The following is a 14033-nucleotide window of genomic DNA, read 5'->3' on the forward strand; positions in this document are numbered from 1 at the left end:
ACACGGGAGAGAAAGAAACCATTCAGCAAAGACATCCACGGAACTACAGATCTAGAAGTGTTGGGAGCCAAGTCAGCCTACCATCACTCCATGGACCTCCTGCATATTGCCCTGCCCCCCATGATAAAGTTTTGGAAATATTTTAGATGATAATTATAATGAACATTTATTGAGTACTTACCATGAGTCAGACATTTGCTGAATGGTTGCATCATCTTGCTTGGTTCTGCCAGTAACCGCCCTCCTAAGAGTTTGGTACTATTATCATTGCCATTTTACAGCTGGCTCCTGGAGACTGAGTAACTTGCCTAAGGTAACACAGCGAGGAAATGAGAGGGCCAGAAAGGGAATGAACCCACATCTCTCCGGCTTGGACCCTCTACCTACCATTTGCCTGTTGCTCAGCTGTGATCCCCTGTGCATCCCAGGGGTCTAGGTCTGTGCTATCATATAGGGAAACCACTACCTGCACATGGTTCCTCAAATTAATTTAAAATTAAATAAAGTTTAAAATTCAGTTCCTCAGGGTGCCTAGGTGGCGTGGTCAGTTAATTGTCTGACTCCTGGTTTTGGCTCAGGACATGATCTCAGAGTCATGAGACCGATTCCCACCTCTGGCTCCATAATCAGGGTGGAATCTGCTTCTTTCCCTCTGTCCTTCCCTTCCTCTCTCTCTCTCTCTCTCAAATAAATAAATAAATAAATAAATAAATAAATACAATCTTTTAAAAAATAAAATAAACTTATTCATCATGGAGACCACTTGATACCTATTTCCTGTGATTGGAGATAGTGTAAAAAAAAAAAATTCCTACCTCCATTTGCCTAATAGCTTCACGTTCTCAAGTTTGGTTTTTCTTCTGTAATTCTTCCTTCTTTCCTCTACCCCTGAAAAGGTGGGAGATTTCAATATTTTGTGGAAAAGACCATCACCTCCTGGATTGGGAAAGTCCCTCCTCACAAAGACCCCATGGGAGTTGCATCATCTTGCTTGGTTCTGCCAGTAACCGCCCTCCTGTTGATGATGCAGACTCCCATGGGGTCTTTGCTTACCCTGTCATGTCACATTTAGTTGTTCATGGATCTGTCATCTCCCTCACTGGCTGGACGACATTGACCACTTGCAAGCAGAGATAGTTACACCTCCTTGCATCTTTAATTCTTTTTTTTAAAATATTTTATTTATTTATTCATGAGAGACACAGAGAGAGAGAGGCAGAGACATAGGCAGAGGGAGAAGCAGGTTCCCTTCGGGGAGACCAAAGCGGGACTTGATCCCAGGACCCTGGGATCAACACTTGGCCCGAAGGCAGATGCTCAACCACTGAGACACCCAGGTACCCTGCATCCCTAATTCTTATCCCAGGGCCTGGCAGACCTAAAGAGCTCAAAATAGAGCACTGGAATGAATGAATATTACAGTTTATGAAACATATTCATTTATTCATCATCAAAATATTTTACATAGAAAATTTGAATTCAAGAAACGCATGCCAGAAACTTTACTGATATTAATTTTAATATATGAGGAATACATGTACTTAAAATACCATGAACTGTGCTCTTTATCATTTGGTTCATCTTAATCCCGTCGATTTTTCAGCAATTTCCAGCAGATGGCACCAATAAATATTGTCATAGGACTGAACTGGAAATTGGTTGATATTTTTTCACATGTACCTAAAAAAAAAAGCAAAATGAATAACACTTACTTAGTTCAAATGATAATAATAACTAGCATTTATTTAGCATTTTCCAGTTAACAAAGTGCTTTTATACCCTTGTCTTTTGAATTCTGTCAAAGTACTGAGAAAATTTTATTATGCATTTTAGATTTTTGTTGATATCTCATGTAGTCACAGTAACAGGATAATTTATGCCAGTTAATGACTGTATTGTTAGTTTATATTTATGACACACCAATCTTTCAAAGACCAAAACTTTCTATGAAAAATGTGGGCATGATCCTACACATGAGAACTGAACAGTCACTCAGACACTAATAATTTAGTGAACTATTCTTCTGGCTCATTAAACAGTAATGATTCCTTTCATTTATATAGTGTGCTGTGTATGCAAAGTGCTTGCACAGACACAGCACACTATATAAATGAAAGGAATCATTACTTGCAACAGCTTTATAATGCGGGTAAGAAACTAGCTCTCTTCCTGTCCTTTCCCATTCTCCATTCCTCCTCTTGGGCCCTGTTGCTGCCTTTTCCAGCTTCACTAGCTCAGCCTTAATATGTCATAAATTTTGGCAAAACTCCAGAGACACATGAATGGCAATTAATATTGGTTTCATTTTAAAAATTACAGGGAAATACTCAAGTTAAAACTCATGTCTCAGGGCACAGAGTTATCTGACACCAGGGTCCCAAACAGGAATGTCTACCTTTCCTCTCCCTTCCCAGCTAGACGGAGTCATGTTTCCTCCCCACAGCTTCTAGAAACCACTACCATAATTTCTATCTCTATGGATGTGCCTATTCTGAAACAGTTTCTATAAATGGGATCATTCAATGTGTGTGCTTTGTGGCTAACATTCTCCTAGCACAGTATTTTCAAGATTTGTTCGTGTCTGTTGGGTTTGGTTGGTGTATAGTATTGTTTAATTCTATTTCCTTACTGATTTTCTGCCGGGTTGTTCTATTATTAAACGTGGAGTAAAGAATGATTCTACCCTTTTGTTCTTACCCTGTAACTTGAAGTATTGTATATAAAGTGCCTTCCGAAAAATAGATGAAATAATTACAATAAATTATAATAAATTAATGTATTTACAATTTCATTGTAAGTGTAACAGGAGAGAAAAACAGAAGTAAAAATGTAAAAACTGCAACATATGGGCAGCCCGGGTGGCTAAGGGGTTTAGCGCCACCTTCAGCGCGGGGCATGATCCTGGAGACCCAGGATCCAGTTCCAGGTCAGGTTCCCTGCAGGGAGCCTGCTTCTCCCTCTGCCTGTGCCTCTGCCCTCCCCCCACCCCCTATGTCTTTCATGAATAAATAAATAAAATCTTAAAAAAAAAAAAAAACCCTGCAACATATGATGATCTTATACCTTTTAAATGGCCCAATGGGTAAAGAGTTTCTTTTGGGGTAAGAAGCCAAATTTTGAGGGGGTCAAAAAAAGGATTATGTTGATTCCTTTGTCTTGTTAAATTTTTTTTTAATTTTTATTTATTTATGATAGTCACAGAGAGACAGAGAGAGAGAGAGGCAGAGACATAGGCAGAGGGAGAAGCAGGCTCCATGCACCGGGAGCCTGATGTGGGATTCGATCCCAGGTCTCCAGGATCGCGCCCTGGGCCAAAGGCAAGCGCCAAACCACTGCGCCACCCAGGGATCCCCCCTTTGTCTTGTTAAAATGGGACTTTACAGAATAGTAATCAAGTTTACACAAAAGTGTCTGTTGCAAAGTGTCTTTTGCAACTCAGAAAAGGATTTTCTGATAAATGAGTCAAAGATGGCAGCATAAGTTACTTGCAAAGGCATAAGAGAATCAGGCTGATGCAATGTGTGTTACTTTCAGGATCAAATATACAGCATGGTGACCAGAGTCACCAGTATTGTATTATATACTTGAAATTTGCTGAAAGAGTAGCTCTTAAATGTTCTCAACACACACACACACACACACACACACACACACACAAATGGTAATTATGTGAGGTGTTGGAGGTGTTAACTAACCTTATTAAGGTAATCACGTTGCAGTACACATGTGTATCAAATCACCATATTGCACACCTTAAAATTTACACAATGTTATATATCAATTATATCTCAATAAGGCTGGAAAATAAAAAAGAAAAAATGTGCAGTATTTTCCTGCATTTGTCAATGCCACTTCTGCTGGATGGGCTATCAGTGCATGCAGAGCAACTCGCCAAGTCTTGGCAGAAGTGCTGCTTCAGGGGATCCCTGGGTGGCTCAGCGGTTTGGCGCCTGCCTTTGGCCCAGGGCGCGATCCTGGAGTGCTGGGATCGAGTCCCCCGTCGGGCTCCTGGCATGGGGCATGGAGCCTGCTTCTCCCTCTGCCTGTGTCTCTGCCTCTCTCTGTGTGTCTATCATAAGTAAATAAATAAATAAAGAAGTGCTGCTTCATCAGGAGAAGTATTAACTTTAATATCTAGCCCTGAGTCCTGACACATGCATAACCCAATTTCGAGAATTTAATTGGCATGCTTGACTTAATATTAAGGACTGTCTACATTGAGTTGATGGGGATGTGGAGAGAGGGGAACCTTCTTGCACTGCTGGTGGAAATGCAAACTGGTGCAGCCACTCTGGAAAACAGTGTGGAGTTTTCCTCAAAAAGTTAAAAATAGAACTACCCTATGATCCATCAATCACAAAAATACAGATTCAAAGGAGTACGTGTACCCCTATGTTTATAACAGCACTATCAACAATAGCCAAACTATGGAAAGAGCCCAAATGTCCACCAACTGATGAACGGATAAAGAAGTGGTACATATATACAATGGAATATTACTCAGCCATCAAAAAGAATGAAATCTTGCCGTTTGCAATGATGTGGATGGAACCAGAGTGTATTATGCTAAGTGAAATAAAAGAAAGACCAGTACCATATGGTCTCACTCATATGAGGAATTTAGGAAACAAGATAGATGGGGAGGGCGGGAAGAGAGGGATACAAACCATAAGAGACTCTTAATAATAGAGAACAAACAGGGTTGATGGAGGGAGGTGGGGAGGGGTGGGCTAATGGGTAATGGGGATTAAGGAGGGCACCTGTCGTGATGACTGCTGGGTGCCGTATGTAAGATAAACCACTGAATTCTACATCTGAAACCAATATTGCACTGTATGTTAATTAAAATTTAAATAAAATTTTGAAAAGGAAAGAATTGTCTACCTTGAGATTTCATAATGTACTTTGTTCTTCACCATGCTTGATTCAGCAACTTAGTGACCTTGTAGTTGCAGGCATGTTTGCCATCGCTTTTTCCTTTCTACCTTACATAATGAATGAATTTTTTAAGGCTTAAGTAAAGAACCAAAAGAAATGACTGTGGAGTTGATCTCCTGGGAGATGTTTGAAAATTTGGGACTCCTTTCTTCTAGACTGTGCTTTCTCCTCTTAGCACGGCAGGACCTGGGGTCTCTGGTTCCAGCAGTCTTCACTGGGCTCAGGTGATTTTATGATATCTAGTTGCGTTCAGATTTGTGATCTTCTAGGGTAAGACACTGTACTGGGGGAGGCTGGTTAGACCACAGAGGGATCACCATGACCTTCAAGCCTGTTCATTTTCATCTGTCAGACAAATAGATTTTGCTTTTGTTGTATACAGAGTTAGGGCAAGCATATTGTTCTGACTGAGAGGAAGGATGATGTCATTGCTTTACTAACTGTAGTCATTGTTCAGGAACTTATTGATATGGTTCTATAGCTCGGTTTATAAGTGTTTTGCTTGTAAATGGCCGAGGTATGCGTGGACATCTTTGTCTAGACAGGCTTTGGCACTCACAGGAAATCTCTGTTTTTCCTTTTCCCTTGGTCCCTGAAATGTGCACAAAGTCCTTTCCCTTGTTCTTTACCACTCCTCAGACTATGTTCTAGGGTCCTCTGATTTATCCATCAGGATTCAGGAACAGATAATAGAACACCCTTTTGCTGGTTTTAGCAAGAAGGGATTCAATATAAAAAATTAGGTGCTTATAGAACTTCTAGAGGGGCTGGAGGGACAGGTTCTAGGCTAAACTCCCGGGGATGAGCTCTAATTCAGCTCCACATAACTGACCTGGCAAAGGAATTGCTAGAAAAGAAGAGGAGAGAAACTTAGGATCTTGGTCAAAGTTTTTGCCACAACTGTGTCATTGATTAGATATACGGATCAACATTGTTTTATTATGTTAAGACTGGGGAAAAACTGGGGCACCTGGATGGCTCAGTGGTTGAGTGTCTGCCTTTGGCTCAGGTTGTGATCCTGGGGTCCTGGGATCGAGTCCCACATCAGATTCCCCACAGGGAGCCTGCTTCTCCCTCTGCCTATGTCTCTGCCTCTCTCTGTGTGTCTCTCATGAATAAATAGAATCTTGAAGAAAAAAAAAAAGGATTGGGAAAAAACTGACCTGTCTCTTGGGCCCATCCAATATGGTCCACAGACCTGCAACATCAAATCCCCCAAGAGCTTATTTACAAATGCAGAATCTTGGGCTTCCACCCCTACCCTGATGAATTCAAAGCACTGAGGGAGGGCAGAGCCCGGGAATTTGTGCTAACCAAGTCCTCTAGGTGATAGTCACAGCAAGGGTGACCAACCGTCCTGGTTTGCCAGGAACTGTTGAAGAGATCTGTGGGGCTTGGGGCTTGCATTGCTAAAATTTGAAAAACCCTGGGGAGGACAGGACCAGGTGGTCAGCTCAGATGCAGCACTAGTTTGGGAAATACATCTTTGGCCATCTGTGTAGACGCTTGTTGGTGAGGAGTGGAGGGGAGATTTGTGACTCATAGATAGAAGGGACAATATTATCGGAGCAAAGTGACAGTGAAATTCTGCTCACTGAAAATAACTTTAGTCAAAATAGCAAAATGCTCATTTGTCACTACTTGTCATATACCACAGAAAGAAGGTGCCAAAATTCCCAGCTGAATGACTTGAGAGTGAGATGACAAATTGAGAAAGCACGTGTTGCAGAGGAATGTCCACATGCCATACACATTCAGTTGTACAACATTTTTTTCCTATAACTGAATTTAATTTTATTCTCAAGCCCCCCCCCCGCCCCCCTGCCCCCCCTCCCTGGGTATGGTAGCATAACTTAATCCCAGCCATTTTAAAGAAAACCCAGTCAAATCAGAGTGTTTTAATTCCAATTCAGGTTTTTTTTTTTTTTTTTCAGTCGATTCAAGATTTTTACCACCCTCCCCACCCCATTCCCTGGATTATGGCTAAATTCCAGGAGCTCTCACAGAGCCACAGGGTTGGAGGTCAGGGAGGTGGATGTCCCCTTCTTATATTTCTGGAGATGTGCATCACCCCACTGGAAATTTGTAGGACATCTGGGTTCTCCATCTGATCTCTGGTAGTGGGTCCAAGAAGGTCACTTCGCCTCCCTCTTTTCTCCATCTCAAAGTATCTTCAGGCCCCCTGACCTTCCTTAGCTACATTTGAGCCCCTCATTATGGAGTGGGAAGGGCTTACAAACATACATTCTGGATGTCCTCCCACACCACCCGAGGGTTGTAGGCGATCTATTATGGTTGTCTCAGGCTCTATCTGCCTAGACATATCAGTTGCCATTTCTATTACAGATAACTCACCACATAGGCCTGGAGCGATTGCAGGAGGCTTGTCACCTGGATTTTCACCTGGGAGCAAGGCACAGAACCTCTGCTCTTGAATCCCCCAATCTGTCTGAATTTTCTTTGGAGGATTCAGTCATGAATCTTCTGGCACAGGAACCTGCTCAGGACCCACAACGTCCTTCTCCTCACTGACTTTCAGTTCCTCCCTTCATCCCCTAGTCCAAAGAATGGTTATCTCAACCCAAGTGGGAAAATTTGCATAATCAAGGACTACTCTCAATTTGTATTTATGGCATCAATTTTATACCTTGAGTTCTTCAGGATTGGAGCAGAAACTGCTATTTGCAACCCTATAGCCACTCTCTTTCTACTTCTGATTTTATTTTAGAGCATATACCCTACAAAAGATTACAATTTCTAGGCTCTTTTGCAGCTAAGCATAGCCAGGTGACTAAGTTCTGGCAAATGAAATACAAGCATGAGTGTTCATGGGACCTCTGTGCTGCCTAGGTAAGTGATCTGACTCCACAGGAAGGAATACTTTTTGCCTTTCCCTATAGTCCCAATAGTTCCTATTGCCTAGATACCCCGAGATGTAAATATAATGGTGGGAGCTCTAACAACCATTTTGTACCAGGAGGTAATTCTAAGGCTGTAAGCCAGTACTAGGCGGGAACTAAAATACAGGTGGAAACTGAGTATCTGGTGACAATGTCAGATCTACACACCAGCCTTCTTTTACAAGAAAGAGAAACTTTATTTAAGCCTTTGCACTTCATGCTATCTCTTACAAGGTTAACAGAGGTTTTCCTGAAAATCCTTTTTTCTTAAGCCATTTTTTCTGCCATTTGTTTATAAGATCTATGTTGAAACTCAAAAGCTAAAATTGAGCTCTGTTTCCTTGAGTTTATATTCTTTTCTGAGAACCATGAGGAGGACGTCTTCTTGCTGCCTGAAAGAATCGAGAGAAAGAAGCAAATATTAATATTTAAAAATGTTCTATCTTCACACATGAAGTTTATCCATGTAGTCACCAGGCCTTGGATTAAAGCCTAGTATTTAGAGCTTTAAAAATCTAAGAGAAGCTTTACAGAGAAATAAAAAGTTGTCAATAAATTTAATGATGTCTGCAAGCAGCTCTACAGAAGTTTGAAAACTGGCCACCAATAATATATTCTGAACTCTCTCTCCCAGCTCCTACTCAACACCCAAGTATTTTCCCCTTAACAATTGAAGAGTCAACGTCTGTATCATATTTCTTTGTATCGCCTACTGAATTTCACAGTATGCCCTTAGATTAGCATTTGCTTCTTGCTCTGGGGCTTGTTGGGTTCCCCCTTTAATGAATAGTACAAGCAATCAACCTCATGAATAACTTACTCTCCTCTGTTGATAATTACAGCAAATTCTATTCCTTCCTAAGGAAGTAACGCTTAGTCAACCGTGGTAAACTAAATTAAAAATTAAGTTTCCTCAAATAGATATATATCACAGGGCATGTCTGCCTTTCTTGATTTTATTTTTCTGCAAGGTTGGAAATGGAAGCACAACATTCCACCCAAAAATATGCCACTTTGGCACATTATTTTAAACAAAAGCTATTCAAGAAAAAGCTGGTTACAAGGACACTCTGACCACCCTTCATCTCCCTGTAAGCAGGAAGTAAACCCCATGTGAAGGCATCCCCCCTAGACCAGGAAGCTAGAAGTCATCCTTTAAAAAGGGGGTGGGGGGGGGCGGCCCGGGGCAGGCCCGGTGGCTCAGCGGTTTAGCGCCACCTTCAGCCCCTTGGGGTGGGATGGGGGTGGGGGTCGAGTCACGAGTCCCACGTTGAGTCCCACGTCGGGCTCCCTATATGGAGCCTGCTTCTCCCTCTGCCTGTGTCTCTGCCTCTCTCTCTCTCATGAATAAATAAAATTTTTAAAAATAAAAAAATTAAAAATAAATTAATTAATTAAAAAATATTTTATTTATTTATTCATGAGAGACACACACAGAGAGGCAGAGACACAGGCAGAGGGAGAAGCAGGCTCGATGCAGGGAGCCCGACGTGGGACTCAATCCCGGGTCTCCAGGATCACACCCTGGGCTGAAGGTGACGCTAAACCGTTGAGTCACCCAGGCTGCCCTAGAAGTCATCCTTTGGTCAGAGATAGGAAATACAAAGCCAAGAAAATTGTATACACAAACTTTGTTACTTCATTAATTTACTACCCAAGCCCAAACCCCACTGTTTTGCCAATTCTTCACAAATTTGTTGTTTCTCTGTCTAAAAAGCATACAAGTTGCCTGCTTTGGTCACTTTTTTGAGTCTCATATCTTTAAGGCTCCCATATGTATGAACCTAAATGTGTTTTTCTCCTGTTAATCTCTCATGTCAACTTAATTATTAGACCAGTCAAAGGCCCTAGCAGGGAAGAAGGAAAAACCTTTTCTCCCCAAAAGTTGTGACTAATTTGGTTACCTAATTTGCTGGTATGGATGTTGAGTTAGCTCAGCAATCTAGAGGAGTAGAATTAATTCAATAATTTATATTTATATTAGAATATAGTCAAATAAAAGGTATTTATGTTTCATCTCTAAGAATATAGTCCCTTTTTGAAGATTTACTTCCTTCCTTTTATTAAATATTCATAAGACATAATTTCAAGTTTTATAGTATCAATTTAAATTAATTAACTTGATTCTTTGATAAGCATTGTAGCCCTGACCATGTTGACAAGGAGACTATGTGACTCATATTTTTTTTTCATGACAGTCTTGATTTTTGACTGTTTATACTCCACCTCATTCCACAAAGAACGGTCATAAGAATGTACGCAATAATACCAATAAAATTCAAATACAGAATCATGACCAAGGAAAATAAAGAGGAAAATTGAGATCAGATAAAAGAAAACATAAATATGTAAAACCCAGGAATCTGTGCCAGCAATTGTTTCCCATTTGTCTCTGAGCTTCCGGAAAGCCAAAGCAAAAGAGAAGACACAGTAAGTCACATAATTCTCATTATTAGAAAAAAGGAAGCGGACAATTTCCTCAGGAGGTGCTTACTTTGTCCTGGCAGCAAATTCTCACAGAAATTATTTGGGATTACCTAGGATGCCCTGAGTTGTGTAGGGGACGAAATCCTCAAGAATATTCACAAAGTAGCAAATTGTTTGTGACTCACTTTCTTTCTTTTTCTTTTTCTTTTTTTCCCAAATCAGTATAGTTTTTATTGCATTCTTAAGGTATCACAAATAAGTCTGAAAAATCATCTGGCATCTTGCTGTTTCCGTTGCTGGACAACTCAGATCTTATTCATCAGCCTGCTGAACTGTTCCTTTTTCAGAAACAGAGATACCATCCCAAAATTTTCTGATATCCTTGTCTTTAACATTTGTCACTTGCTGAATCAAAACAGCTGAGTTCGAAACAAGCTCAATGTCATTTCCTTCAAGAATTAACTCATCTTTTTGGGCTTGAGATACAGAACAAGCAACACCTGGCCTCATCCAAACCCCGCGAATATATTTTTCCCCTAAGAAATTTCTGATTTCAACAAGAGAACCATTCTCCTGAATAACAACGTTGATGGGGAAGTGAGCGTACACCGACGTCATCTTGTAACAGAAGCCCTGTGTGACACCCTTGATCATGTTCTGTACGTGACTACACATCGTGCAAACAGTAGTCAGTTCTTTTGTATTTCCCCACCATTTGTCAACTCGGAGCCTCTTCTTTTTCTTTCCGAGAAGACTGAGTTCTACATTGATGTGATTGAAGTCCCTTCGCAGGGTTCCTCTGGGGCCCTTCACAGTGCATCCCTTCAGGGTGTTGTCGACATTTTCTGGAATGTTGACGGTCTGATTGCTGAGAATGGTCTTCATTCTCGTAATAGATGCGGCAAAGAGAGCTGTAACTCACTTTCTTTTACTTTAAACCAAAGCTAAGGAAATAACTCTTAATTAAGATTCAGTGAATCACCTCCCAAAGTGGTGTTCCCAGGGAACAATGTTCTGAAGGAAACTCAGAGGATTGTCCTTTAAAAAAAAATGTGCTCCATATGAAAATAAGTTTAGGAATCTCTGAGTTAACCAGTCAAGTTTTTTTGTTGCAGAATTTTTCAGAAACTTTGATATACTATACATTGTGGTTCTCAAAAGCAAAAACAAAAAAACGGCCATAGGGTGAAGCGTTTTTTATTTTACCAGAGAAGTTTTTTCTTCTGAGGCTCACCTGTGAAAAATCTCCGAATTCTGTGACACACAGTTTGGGAAGGATGAACCATGATTGCCTGCTGGAAATGCAATCATGAGAGGGCAGTGCAGTGGTTTTTGTGGTTAATAGCACATGTGTTGGTCTTGGGCAGATTTGGGTACTAATCCTGTCTCTAACGCCTACCAGTTGCATGACTTTGAAAAAGTTACCCAAACTCACTGAGTTAGTTTCCTCATTCGTCACATGAAATGCATTAATTAGACAAGTATTTGGCCCAAGGAACAGAAAATTTGTCAGTTACTTCAGGGTTTATTTTTCTATTCTAATAATAAGGCCACATTTGGGCCATTCAGGGCCCTTGTAGCTCTTTATGAACATTGGCTCTTTCTGCTTTGACATCCTCAGCATGGAGGCATCCATCTTCATGCTTGCTGTCCCATGGTTGCAAAACGGCTGCTGCACCCTCATCCTCACATCAGCATTCCAGTCATGAAGAAGAAGGAAAGGGATATAAATGACTTTTGGGTAGCCAAGCCATAGTGCCAGCCATAGGGGGTTGTAAAAGAAACTTCCTCAAATAATTATTTTGAAAATTAAGTAAGATAGTGAATATGCTTGCATAGTGCCTAGTAGTGGTTAGTGGTCAAGAAACATCATTTTAATATAATGTTGTAATTTTAATATAATATTATTATATATTAATATTAACATATATACCCTATATACCATATAATATATGTGTAATATATAATATAAATATTATTTTTATTTTTTAATAAATATTATTTTAATTTAACATTAACGGATAGTCTTGGGTTCAGTGCAATACAACTAGCATTTAGAGTACTTAGAGGAGAATTGCTAGTTCTTCAGCCAATGACCAGTAAATGTCCATTTTCTCAGTGGGGCTCAGTAGAAGTAAAAGATCAGACTTATGCTATCCATTCTTGTAAGGCTCTGGAGTATAGACAGGGATCAGAGGTTCTAGCAAACAGGTAAGCAGGAGGAAAGCTGGCATCCTACTGCACTAGTGAGGATTCTAGCAGGACTCTTTCTGAGGAGACACCCGTTCCGTCTCTAAATGGAGGCATATAATGGGTTCCTACAGCAAAATTTGATTAGAAAGGAATTTCAATAACAAAGCTTAGTCAAGTACAATACATTTCTGTACCACCGGAATGTAGTCAGGATGATTTGGGGAAGCTTCAATTCTAAATGTTCTGTCCCACTGTCAGACCACGGGTAGAATGACTGATTGTAGATAGAAATAACATTTTATATATATTTTTTAAGATTTTATTTATTTATTCATGAGAGACACACAGAGAGAGAGGCAGAGACACAGGCAGAGGGAGAAGCAGGCTCCCTGCAGGGAGCCCGATGTGAGACTCAATCCCGGGACCCCAGGATCATGCCCTAGGCCGAAGGCAGACGCTCAACCACTGAGCCACCCAGGCGTCCCTAGAAATAACATTTTAAGGGATCCCTGGGTGGCGCAGCGGTTTGGCGCCTGCCTTTGGCCCAGGGCGCGATCCTGGAGACCCGGGATCGAATCCCACATCGGGCTCCCGGTGCATGGAGCCTGCTTCTCCCTCTGCCTGTGTCTCTGCCTCTCTCTCTCTCTCTGTGACTATCATAAATAAATAAAGATTAAAAAAATTAAAAAAAATAAAATACTAACTAACAAATATGCATGTGGAATACCATGAGGCCAATATTGTCTCATGGTTATGTGGAGCTGATTAACATTTTTGTGAGTCACTTTGGTAAAATTGGAATAAATATCTGTTTTGCACAAAAGATTCACAACAGCTGTGTTTCAGTTTTGAATAGGAAAGAATATTATTATTATTATTATTATTATTATTATTATAGAAACTTAATGGAAACAGAAGAGGGAAGGAATCTACACATAGATGTAGGTAACAGGAGGCAATAAATGAGAATAAGGCAAAGTTACATCAAATCAGCCTCTGTAACATCCAACCTCCTCAGCCGGGGAAGCCCCATGGAAACAGCCAGAATGGAGTCTGGATGGAGGCTGAAGGCCTGGGCAGAGCATCCTCCCCTCAGATGAGACTTCCAACCAACCATCCCCACAAGGGCCATATTTAGAGGGCAAACAACAGGGTTTGAAACAAAACAGTTGTTTGCCTAAGTGTAATTTGGAGCAAGCTGTATTTTCATGTTATCATGTTTCTTATTTTCAAGGAGTCTGGGCTCTGTGTGTCTCCCCTCCAGGACTCCATTCCAGGGGCCAGCCCTGCCAGAGCAGGTGCGGGATGTGAGACAAGATTTGTAGCTCTTGGCGCCCAGAACAGAAAGACCAGTTCTGATCTAGAGGCCAGATAATATATTTAAACAATTAGGCTCCCAAAGTTATTCACACAGCATGAGTCTCACAAACAACATTCTTTGGCCTGCCTGCGTGCATGCGGGTCCCGGTGGTCCATTATGCGGGACAAATCACAAAAACGTTTATCTATACAGAACAGTATCATACATACGAGGAGAAATTCATTGGCAATTTCAGGGAAAAGAAGAAAAGCATC

At 40.9% G+C, this 14033-nt stretch overlaps 1 pseudogene; it reads right to left on the bottom strand.

Moving 5' to 3' along the window:
* Positions 1–10473: 10473 nt before the first annotated feature.
* LOC112917141 (large ribosomal subunit protein uL6 pseudogene) lies at positions 10474–11170 on the bottom strand (annotated as a pseudogene).
* Positions 11171–14033: the final 2863 nt, after the last annotated feature.

The sequence above is a fragment of the Vulpes vulpes genome, chromosome 13, assembly GCF_048418805.1.
Source record: "Vulpes vulpes isolate BD-2025 chromosome 13, VulVul3, whole genome shotgun sequence".
NCBI lineage: Eukaryota > Metazoa > Chordata > Mammalia > Carnivora > Canidae > Vulpes > Vulpes vulpes.